The sequence below is a fragment of the Danio rerio genome, chromosome 6 (assembly GCF_049306965.1).
Source record: "Danio rerio strain Tuebingen ecotype United States chromosome 6, GRCz12tu, whole genome shotgun sequence".
NCBI classification, from domain to species: domain Eukaryota; kingdom Metazoa; phylum Chordata; class Actinopteri; order Cypriniformes; family Danionidae; genus Danio; species Danio rerio.
In genome coordinates, this window is record NC_133181.1 from 5269187 (window position 1) to 5282500 (window position 13314).

At 34.5% G+C, this 13314-nt stretch overlaps 1 long non-coding RNA gene across 8 annotated transcripts in view; it reads right to left on the reverse strand.

Moving 5' to 3' along the window:
• The window catches only part of LOC137495912 (uncharacterized), a 453250-nt gene that overhangs the window by 130642 nt on the left and 309294 nt on the right, over window positions 1-13314 (reverse strand). The gene's annotated exons all lie outside the window — the stretch shown is intronic.

A 13314-nucleotide genomic window follows, 5' to 3' on the forward strand; every position in this document is an offset into this window, starting at 1 on the left:
TTTATGAGTGTGTCATTTACCCAAATGACTCATTCAAATGACAAGTCTTCGTGAGTGAGTCACTGAATTATCTACACAACCAATTTGTTTAGACACACCACTTCATTTAAGAGGCAAGTCTTCATGAGTAAGTCATTTACGTAAAATGACTCATTCAAATGACAAGTCTTCATGAGTGAGTCATTTATATAAAATGACTCATTCAAATGACAAGTCTTCATTAAAGAGTCATTTATGCAAATGACTCATTCAAATGACAAGTCTTCATAAGTGAGTCACTGAATCATCTTCACAACCAATTTGTTTAGACACACTGCTTCATTCAAGAGATGAGTCTTCATGAGTGAGTCATTTGCACAAATATTTATGAGTGTGTCATTTACCCAAATGACTCATTCAAATGACAAGTCTTCGTGAGTGAGTCACTGAATTATCTACACAACCAATTTGTTTAGACACACCACTTCATTTAAGAGGCAAGTCTTCATGAGTAAGTCATTTACGTAAAATGACTCATTCAAATGACAAGTCTTCATGAGTGAGTCATTTATATAAAATGACTCATTCAAATGACAAGTCTTCATTAAAGAGTCATTTATGCAAATGACTCATTCAAATGACAAGTCTTCATAAGTGAGTCACTGAATCATCTTCACAACCAATTTGTTTAGACACACTGCTTCATTCAAGAGATGAGTCTTCATGAGTGAGTCATTTGCACAAGTATTTATGAGTGAGTCATTTACCTAAATGACTCATTCAAATGACAAGTCTTCGTGAGTGAGTCACTGAATTATCTACACAACCAATTTGTTTAGACACACCACTTCCTTTAAGAGGCAAGTCTTCATGAGTAAGTCATTTAAGTAAAATGACTTATTCAAATGACAAGTCTTTATTAGGGAGTTATTTACGCAAATGACTCATTTAAGTGACAAGTCTTCATGAGTGAGTCACTGAATCATCTACACAACCAATTTGTTTAGACACACTGCTTCATTCAAGAGATGAGTCTTCATGAGTGAGTCATTTACACAAGTCTTTATGAGTGAGTCACTAAATCATCTATACAACCAATTTGCTCAGACACACCGCTTCATTTAAGAGACAAGTCTTTATGATTGAGTCATTTTTGTAAAATGACTCAATCAAGTGACAAGTCTTCATAAGTGAGTCATTGAATCATCTATACAACCAATTTGTTTAGACACACTGCCTTACTCAGGAGGCAAGTCTTCATGAGTGAGTCGTTTACTTAAAATGACTCATTCAAGTGACAAGTCTTGATTAGTTAGTCATCGAATCATCTATTCACCTTATTCTTCGCCGACGAGCTGGCACAGCCATTTGAATCTTTTTGGCTCGAGAATAAGGAGAATAAGGTCAATACAACCAATTTGTTAAGGCACATTGCTTCATTTAAGAGGCAAACCTTCATAAGTGAGTCGTTTGTGTAAATGACTCATTCAAGTGACAAGCATTATGAGTGATTCATTGAATTATCTATACAACCAATTCCTTTAGACACAGTGCTTCTTTCAATTAACTTCACAAGTTCACACGAGTGAATCATTCACATAAAATGACTCATTCAAGTGACAAGTCTTGATGAGTGAGATACTGAATCATCTATACAATCAATTTGTTTAGACATATCCCTTCATTCAAGAGGCAAGTCTTCATTAGTGATTCATTTACTCAAACGACTCATTCAAATGATAAGTATACACAAGTGAATCATTGAATCATCTATCCTACCAGTTTGTTAAGACACACTGCTTCGTTTAGGTGACAAGTCTTCATAAGTGAGTCATTTACATAAATGACACTTTCAAGTGACAAATCTTGATGAGTGAGTCGATGAATGAACTATACAAACAATTTGTTTAGACACACTGCTTCATTCAAGAGACAAGTCTTCATGATAGTGTCATTTACGTAAAATGACTCATTCAAATGACAAGTCTTTACTAGTAAGTCATTTATGCATTGACTCATTTAAGTGACAAGTCTTCATGAGTGAGTCATTGAATCATCTATACAACAAATTTGTTTAGACTCACTGCTTCATTCAAGAGGCAAGTCTACATGAGTGAGTCATTTACGTAAAATGACTCATTCAAGTGACAAATCTTCACGAGTGAGTCACTGAATCATCTATGAGAACCAATAACTTTAGGCACACTGCTTTATTCAAGAGACAAGTCTTCATGAGCGAACAATTTTCGCAAAAGTAACAAGTCTTGATGAGTGAGAGTGTATGGGTGTTTCCCAGTGCTGGGTTGCAGCTGGAAGGGTATCTGCTGCGTAAAACAACTGGATAAGTTGATGGTTCATTCCGCTGTGGCGACCACTGATTAATAAAGGGACTAAGCGAAATGAAAATGAATGAATGAATAAAAGTTGGCGGTTCATTCAGCTGTGGTGCCCCGTAATTAATAAAGGGATAAAGCCAAAAAGAAAACGAATGACTGAAATAAATAATTAAATATGAATTAATTAAATATTAACTGTGTTTATAATTATTCATCCATATTGCCATCAGAACATACAAAAACATTTATTTAGCATAAAAAGTTACTCTTTATGAATCAGTCAATGACTTTTCTCTTCTTCAGTCTTTGCAGATACAGTCACAATGATCCAATATCACATACAAAAGAGGTTTGTGAAGACACAGTGGCTGTCATATTTGGTTTGACCATTACAGCGAAGAGCAAAGTTTTAAATGAAACTGTCGAGCGAACTGCTTCTTTAAGAAGGATTCAGGATCAGGCCGAGGACAGGAGTGAACTTGACAGGGTAGGAATAGTGGAAGGGATGGGTGGAAAAAAATGAATTGAAGAGAAGAAGAGAGGAGAAGAGAGGTCGGTCACTCCCGAGCACATTAAATATTTCATGAGATGTGTGGTTCAGCAGAGACAGGAAAGAGCGTGGTCAGAGAGGTTAGCCCAACTCATTTACAGCACCGGAGAGAAGCAGACACACACACACACGCACACACTTCTACAGCTATCAATATGGGGTCTTCTCATAGATGTAATAATTGCATGCATGTTTCAATCCTCTAGCTTTAAAACCACGGCTCACAGGAAACAATCAGCATTTTCACATGTTCAAAATACTTCATTTAGTATGATTTATGACCAAAAAATGACCCCAAAAGGTCAAAATATACAGGTATTACTATACTTGTGGGGACATTTGGTCCTCAAAAGGTAAGTAATACAAAGCGCACACTCACACACAGACACACACTTTAAGATTGTTGCTCAGCAAGAGGAAATCAGAGCTGTTAAATGATTATGCATGAATGATAATTGTTCAGATCACATGATTTGCGTTAATAAAATGAACCCTAACCTTAAAGCCAAGGTATCAAGTGGTAAACTTAAAGTATAAAGTATTAAAGTAATTCAAGTTGCATTGTTTGTGCTGAAATAAAACACTCAAATACATCCCCAAATGGTGACGCAGTGGTGCAGTAGGTAGTGCTGTCGCCTCACAGCATAAAGGTCGCTGGTTCGAGCCTTGGGACTCAAGACTCGGGAAACGGGACTACGTTTTCAGATTGAGCCTGGGTGGGTATTGTACTAACACAATTGAAAATATGCCAAAATGTTTGAAAAAAGTACACTTTTGATGATGTGTTGTGATATCAGAACTAAGAGTTTTGAAAATGTAACGATTGCTTGTGAAAATTGCACCAAACCAATTAAAAAAAACTAATATGGTACTGACTGAGTCACAGTTCCGGCTTTCATTTTCAAACCGTCTGCTAACTATTTTATTTTCAAGATCTGAGGAGAACCCTCTGCTGCTGCTTTTAGTAGTGTGCCAATAAATGTCACGTAAGTCGCATTTGAACTCACACAGTTGGCATTCAACACTGAATAAAGCCCATAATCAGTACCTGAGGGGATCTTTGTCATAGTAGTATACACTGTTGTTCTGCTGTGACATCGCAGAAATATAAATGCTTCTAAAATAGAAATTTCGCACATCACCGTCTCATGGGTAAGACGAAATCATGGAAAATATACCTTTTATCATGTCACGTCGCATGTTGTTAGGACACGGTTAGTGCCAAAAATAGTAAACAACTGCATTGCAACCGTCTGAGAGCCATCGTTATTCACAAAAATATTTATCTGGATGTTAATGTTTATTGAGTTAATCAAAGATATTTTGGTTTTGTTTGTTGAACTCTGTGACATTCAAGAGTTTGTGGATACATTCATATTCAGTGCATGAATTATTAAATAACAATATTTTAAATATCTGGGCGGTTATTAAGAAGTTGCTCATGAATTATTGATCATGTCTCCAATGTCAAAAACAGAGCAACAGTGTTTGTTTTGATCTGTGACAGTTTGTGTGTCAGGACGATTATATTGAATTGACCCATAAAAACGTTGCTCTACTGTGTGTGTGTGTTGTGTGTGTGTGTGTGTGTGTGATGTGTGAAATTCTCAAAATAAAAGGCCTACAGCCAAACCTAGCAGGGAGTTGAGTATTCCCTCATGTACATTCTTCTAGATTATTTCTAAAAAATGTGTGTTCATGATGTGGGTCATATTATCATTAGACAGAACTGAATTTAGCGTAACCTAAAATAGTTTTAATTGTTGAGATCGTGAGTTTATAAACATTAAATATTATCTTAACGGTTAATAAGTAGTTTTGTGCACACAAATAATCTAGAAATAATTGCTGGGGTTATATTCTATTACATTTCATACTGCTATTTTGCAAGAGCTGGCTGAATGTGTGTTGGAGTGGGAACTACAAGGAAATGGAACTAAATAATAAGCACTAAAAGGAAGAAGAAAGTCAAATAAAATAAATTTGTACTACATGAATCTATACAATCTATGAATTGGGTAGGCTAAATTGTCGTTAGTGTATGAGTATGAATGTGTGTGTGTGTGGATATTTCCCAGAGATGGGTTGCGGCAGGAAGGGCATCTGCTGTTTAAATAAAATGAGATAAAATAATACAAAAAAGATAAATGTTGCATCAAAAGTAATTATGTGTATTAAAATTACTAACTAATTACAAAAAAAAAAAAGGAAACAGTCAGACGACAGACAGATAAATAAATGAACACAAATAAATAAATAAATAAATAAATAAACAAATAAATAAATAAATAAATAAATAAATAAATAAATAAATAAATGTGAAATGTTGCATCAAATGTAATTAAGTGTATTAAAAATGACTAACTAATTACAAAAACGAAACAGACAGACAGACAGACAGACAGACAGACAGACAGACAGACAGACAGACATTTAATTAAGTGTATTAAAATTCCTAGCTGATTAGAAAAAAACAGACTGACAGATAAATAAATGAACAAATACAAATAAATAAACAAATGAATACAAATAAAAAATAAATCAATAAATAAACAAATAATTAAATGAATAAATGAATAAATGAATGAATCAATGAATGAATGAATAAATAAATAAATGAATGAATGAATGAAATAATAAATAAATAAATAAATAAATAAATAAATAAATAAATAAATGAATGAATAAATAAACAAATAAACAAATAAACAAATGAATAAACAAATAATTAAATGAATGTATAATAAATAAATAAAATTATATAAAAAAAATAAACGAACGAACGAATGAACGAAAAAAAATATATACATATATATGTTAAATGTTAAATGTTGCATCAAAAGTAGTTAAGTGTAGTAAAATTACTAACTAATTACAAAAAAGAAACAGACAGATAATTAAATGAACACAAATGAATGAATTAATGAACGAATAATAAATAAATGAACGAATAAATAAATAAATAAATAAATAAATAAATAAATGTTGCATCAAAAGTAATTAAGTGTATTAAAATTCCTAACTTTAAAAAGATAAACAGATAGATGGATGGATGGATGGATGGATGGATGGATGGATGGATGGATGGATGGATGGATGGATGGATGGATGGATGGATGGATGGATGGATGGATGGATGGATAGATAGATAGATAGATAGATAGATAGATAGATAGATAGATAGATAGATAGATAGATAGATAGATAGATAGATAGATAGATGAAATAATACAAAGAAAAGCAACTGAAGTCTACAGTTTGTGGTAAAAATATGTGGGTTTTAGTGAGGCTGAGTGTGTGATCTCATTAACATTCTGCTGCCAGACTGAAATATCATCCATTAGATCCTGTTACACACACACTGACACACACACATGATTTTAAACACACATTAATTCTGACAAACCCCTCAGACAGAACACGTGAAGGAGATATTTTAGACCAAATATAGCTTCACTTTCCCAGCACTCCTCCACACGGCAGGACCAGACACCTGCAACACCATGAAACACACACACACTCACACACATAATCACACTCGTGCGTACACACACATGCACTGCAGTTCATTCCCAGTCATTTTCGTCTCGTCTTATCAGCCCGTCACCCTGACAGACCATCATTGATTAGCATGTCGGTTTAGTGTATGGTCGAGACGGCCGCGGGTCATCGCGTCTCTAACCAGAGCCCACCAGGGACACCTCCAGCCCCTCCTGATGACTGAGACTGACAGGTAAGGCTGGAGCCAAACTGAGCTAGATCTGCCCTCGCGCTCTCGCAACGCTCCCACAACGCTGCCCTAATACTCTCCACCTGATCAAGCTGTCAGGGTGAGGCCTGGAAATGAAGGTGAATGAGAGGTCAGATTGACACCAACAACATCATCATCAGCGGACCAGCTGAACTCTGCAGCACTGCATCAGAATCAGTAGAGTTTTTGGATAAATTTGGCCAATAATAGCTAAAACTCTTAGGTAACACTTTAGTTTGTAACAATTCACACCATTTACTACTGGTTTATTACTGGTTTACCAATAATAGCGTTAATTCTACATTAATGTAACAATTCACACCATGTTTATTACCTGTATATTATTAAATAGTCTTATTATTAACTGTTTATAAGCACTTATAAAGTGTGAACTTATATTACATTCCTAATTCTACCCAATACTACCTTAATAACTATTAATAAGCAGCTGATTAGCAGTCTATTGAGCTAAAAGTCTTAGTTAATGGATTGTTAATATCATGGATTGAACATTAATGTAAAGTGTGATTAATTCAGTAACACTTTACTTAAATAACAATGCACACCATTTACTAAGGGCTTATTACCTGTCTATTATTAAGATATTAACTGTTTATAAACACTTATATAGTGTGAACTTTTTTTACATCCCTAATCCTACCCAATAATACCTTAATAACTATTAATAAGCAGCTAATTAGTAGTTTATTAAGCTTTTATTAAGTATTATTGCTGGTTTATTACTGTGTATTATTAAGATATTAACTGTTTATTAGTACTAAAAAAGTATGATCTTATTTTAAAACATAATCTTACCCAATAACTATTAATAAGCAGTGAGTTAGTTGTTTATTCAGCTGAAAGTCTCAGTTAATTGTTTGTTAATGGCATAAACTGTACATTAATGTAAAGTGTGACCAATTTGATAACACTTTAGGGTTTTAATAACAATTCATAACATTTATTACTGTTTTATAACTGTGTATTATTAAGATGTTAACTGTTTATCAGTACTAACATCTCCAATCCTACCCAATTCCACTTTAATAACTATTAATAAGCAGTTAATAGCTTTTTGAGCTAAAAGTCTTTGTTAAGGGTTTGTTAATAGCATTAAGATATTAACTGTTTTATAAAGTATAATCTTATTTTACTTATTTTATCTCTAATCCTACCCAATACTACATTAATAACTATTGATATGCAGTTAATTAGTAGTTTAGTGAGTTAAAAGTCTTTGTTAAGGGTTTGTTAATAGAATAAATTGTGCATAAATGTAAAGTGTGACTAATTTGACTTCAGTTTAAGTAATAATTCACATGTATATATATATATATATATATATATATATATATATATATATATATATATATATATATATATATATATATATATATATATATATATAAGTTATATATATATATATAGTTGAAGTCAATAATTTTGACTTCAACTATATATATATATATATATATATATATATATATATATATATATATATATATATATGTATATATATATATATATATATATATATATATATATATATATATATATATATATATATATATATATATATATATAGTTGAAGTCAAAATTATTAGCCCCCTTTTGATTATTTGTTTCTTTTTTAAATGTTTCCCAAATGATGTTTGACAGAGCAAGTAATTTTCACCGTATGTCTGATAATATTTTTTTTTCTGGAGAAAGTCTTATTTGTTTTATTTTGGCTAGAATAAAAGCAGTTTTGAATTTTTTAAAAACTTTTTTGGGACAAAATTATTAGCCCCTATAAGCTATTTTTTTTCGATAGTCTACAGAACAAACCATCGTTATAGAATAACTTGCCTAATTACCCTAACCTTCCTAGTTCACCTTATTAACCTAGTAAAGCCTTTAAATGTCCCTTTAAGCTGTATAGAAGTGTCTTAAAATATCAAGTAAAATATTTTTACTGTCATCATGGCAAAGATAAAATAGATCAGTTATTAGAAATAAGGTTTTAAAACTATCATGCTTAGAAATGTGCTGAAACAATCTGCCCTCCATTAAACAGAAATTGGGAAAAAAAAAATTATATATATATATATATATATATATATATATATATATATATATATATATATATATATATATATATATATATATATATATATAATGTTTAGATTGTTTAGAAATGTGTTATTATGTTTAGAAATGTGTTAAAAAATGTCTTTCCATTAAACAGAATTTGGAGAAAAAAATATTCAGGACAGCTAATAATTCTGACTTCAACTTTAAAGGATATTTGTGTGATCAGAGAGTTTCCGAGTGCCACACAAAGAGTCATTGACTTCATCCTCAGTATATTCTCTCTCTCTTTCTCTCTCTCTGGTGTCTGTCCATTACCCAGTGCTCAAACAGGGGAAACCACTATTGATGTATGTCTTGATTGCCCTGATTGACTGTGGTGCTCTGTCGTCTGTCTAAATTTACACAACTCCCCCCCTATTACTGCCCCGACACCCCCAGTCCACGCACCTCCTCTAGGGGACACAATCCACAAAACCGGTCCCATCCACCATTGTCCAATTTTAACCCGCTTATTGACCATTAAATGACTATACAGAGAGAGAGAGAGAGAGAGAGAGAGAGAGAGAGAGAAAGAGAGAGAGAGAGACATACAGAGACAGAGAGGTGAAGAATGTCACTGAATTATTTAGAGTGAAAACACAGAGAGGAAATCAATGGGGGCAAAATCTGATATTAACTGCAAATTAAACAGAGACAGCGTGAGAGGGTCCCTGTGATGATTGCTGCAGTGATCTATAGGTGTCCGTGTGTGTATTGCTTGAGTGAAAGCAGTGTGTGGAAGTGCACAATGAGATTGGTAGTATATCTAAAAATGCAAACCATTAAATGTCATCCATTCATTCATTTTCCTTCAGCTTAGTGTCTTTATTTATCAGGCGTCACCACAGCGGAATGAACCGCCAACTATTCCAGTATATGTTTAACATCGTGGATGCCCTTCAGCTGCAACCCAGTACTGAGAAACACCCATGAACCCTCATTTACGTACACACTCATACACTACGGCCAATTAAGTTTATTCAATTCATCTATAGCGCATGTCTTTGGACTGTGGGGGAAACCAGAGCACCTGGAGGAATTAGTTTTGACTGATAAATAACAGAGGCACAGTGGCTTAGTGCTGTCACCTCACAGCAAGAAAGTCGCTGGTTTGAGTCTCAGCTGGGTCAGTTGGTATTTCTGTGTGGAGTTTGCATGTTCTCCCCGTGTTGGCAGGGGTTTCATCCGGGTGCTTCCGGTTCCCCTACAGTCCAAGCACATGCGAGGGCATCCGCTGCGTTAAACATATACTGGAATAGTTGGTGGTTCATACCGCTGTGGCGACCTCTGAAATAGAGATGAAGGAAAGCTAAAGGAAAATTAATGATTGAATCAAAAAGGTTCTATATAGGAGAGTAGTGGTGGAGCAATAGAAAATACAGTTTGTGCAGTATAAAAACAATAAAAACCTACGAAAATAATTCACAAAAACATCATGTGTGTGTACTGATAAATTGGTGTTACATAAAAAATTAATTTTAAGGGTGTTAAGGCTGATTTATACCTCTGCGTCAAGTGCTAACGTATAGTCCGACACAGCCTTCGCACGGTCGCATAGCCGTCGCAGTGGCTGACGTGCAACTCTCAAAAAATGTAACTACACATCGCAATGACGCATCGTTCAAGTTCTGTAATTGGTCTGTTTGGTATAATGATTGTGGGTGGTGCTGAGAGCCACGAGCCCAATCCGCTTGTTAAGTGGTGACGTGTTTGTGACGTATGTATACTGTTTCCGGGTCCAAGCCGTCACTCATTTGAGTGGAGAAATCATTTGTTTATGATCACGTTTTATTCCTGTCACACATTAAATTTAATTTTATATAAAATCATAGTGTACACAACAATCTCTGTGCTTCCTGCATAACAAATACCAAAAATTTTACAATTTATAAAAAAATAATCACTTTCTGGCCATCGAATATAAGGCATGGACATATATACTGCAATCGTGATTTTCGAAAGCATTAAATCGCTTTGTAAACGTTTATTATTACCATTTCATGAGTCTTCCCATACAGTTGAATAGAGCACTTGCACCCAGAAGCCACTTCGCGTGACGTCACACTTAACAAGCGAATGAAGCGAATGTTTACAAGTGTTGAGTCCCTTTAAGGAGCTCCAGGTGGAAACTGTTGTTTTGTCTTTAGCATAATTAAAGTTGTTGCACGTCCACTGGTTCCTGCCTCTGAATGAGCGAGTTTGAGCTACTTGTACATTAAAGTAGCGTTCAGGATAAACAAAACACCCGCAAAGAAACAACACAGAGGAACATAAAAATCTACTGCCAGCTAGCGTTTCAGTAGTGTTGTTGCAGAGCAACACAAACAGCACACAGAAGTAAAACAAAACAGCACACAGAAGTCAATTCAAAGCTCTGATGTTTGCCAACAAAGCGACTTCTGGCCTTGCTCCTTCTTATCTGCTCTCACTTCTGCAGATGTATGTGCCCTCCAGAAACTTGCGTTCTGTGAATGAACGTCGCCTCGTAGTTCCATCCCAAAGAGGGAAGAAATCACTTTCGCGAACGCTCACGCTCAATCTGCCCAGTTGGTGGAATGAACTCCCTAACTGCATCAGAACGGCAGAGTCACTCGCTACTTTCAAGAAACGACTAAAAACTCAACTATTTAGTCTCCACTTCACTTCCTAATCTACAATTGACTCTCTGAATATCACACTAACTGAACCCAAAAAAAAAAAAAAAAAAAATTACTAATACTTTCCTTCTTAGACTTTACAGACCTGAAACTTGCCTATAGCACTTATTCATTGTTGCTCTTATAGTTGTGTACGTTGCTTTCTTGTCCTCATTTGTAAGTCGCTTTGGATAAAAGCGTCTGCTAAATGACTAAATGTAAATGTAAGTATAAATGCAAGGCTATGCACAAGGCAGGCGCCGTGGGTCTCACCGATCACTCGACGTAGAAGTATAAACCAGCCTTTGCACACATTGACATGTTGTGAACTGTAAATTTACAGTATTTTCCTGTTATTTTATGATTTTTAATTGTATTTCAGATTAATGTGAAAAAAAGTAAAATAAAATGGTAACATTATGTTAAATAACACTTTTTTTTACAGTGTAGGTTAACTAGGCAATTTAAGGCAATTAAGCAAGTCATTGTATAATGACGTTATTGTTCTGTAGACAAGTGGAAAAAAAATATTGCTCAAAAAGGCTAATAATATTAACCTTATAATGTTATTTTTTAAAAAAATGTAAAACTGTTTTTATTCTAGCTGAAATAAAACAAAACAGACTTTCTCGAAAACATATTATAGGAAATAAATTCCTTGCTTTGTTACATAATTTGGGAAATATTTGGAAAAGAAAAGAAAACAATTGAGGGCTAATAATTTTGACTTCTTCTATATGTTGTGTACATTCATTCATTCATTCATTCATTTTCTTGTCGGCTTAGTCCCTTTATTAATTCGGGGTCACCACAGCGGAATGAACCGCCAACTTATCCAGCAGGCTTTTACGCAGTGGATGCCCTTTCAGTCACAACCCATCTCTGGAAAACACACACACACACACACACACACACACACACACACACACACACACACACACACACACACACACACACACACACACACACACACACACACACACACACAATGGACAATTTAGCCTACCCAATTTACCTGTACCGCATGTCTTTGGACTGTGGGGGAAACCGGAGCACCCGGAGGAAACCCACACGAATGCAGGGAGAACATGCAAACTCCACACAGAAACGCCATCTGAGCCGAGGTTTGAACCAGCGACCCAGCAACCTTCTTGCTGTGACAGCACTACCAACTGCGCCACTACGTCGTCATGTTGTACACATTGCATATTCATTAATTTTGATGAATGTTTGTATTTGACTTTATCATGCTGTATCATGCTGTATGCAGTTTTGACTAGATTTAGGGAGGTTTTAGGACTGTATATTTGTAAAAACAAATAGTCGCAATGAACATAATCAGCATCCTGGACTGAAAGTATCCAGAGATAATTAATAATTGAGCACGGTACAGTTTGAGTCATCAGATGCTAGGATGTAATTGACCAATAAAATCTGTGCAGTGATGGTCAATTAACCAGTCAAACAGAATGACTCAGCATAACATGGAAACTTTATTACCTCTCGATTACTACAGACGTGCTCCCTTCCTCTCTCTCTCTGGACTCTCTCTCAGTTTATCATCGGGTAATTAGTATTTTCATTAACTCCAGCTCGAGATGAGTCTTGATCATTTCATTTTCCCTCCATGAGTTCTTAATATGGCTTTGCCTTTATAATTAATACGATTTATTCTTGGCCTGTGCAATTTCCTTTTGGTGTCTTTCCTCCTATTTTTTTATATATGTTTTCATCATACACAATGTACACAGTTTGGTTTGCACCGATCGGTTAATTACTTCTGACTACCACTAGGCAATAAATATAATGACAAAAAGCCAAGACAACAAATATTTTTATGTTGCTAACTAATTTTAATCAGTTCATCAGGTTTTAACAATTTTTTTTAAGTCGCACAAAGTTTAACTTAATATTTTTAGTCAGTTTGATTGATGTTTGTTGAGATGACTA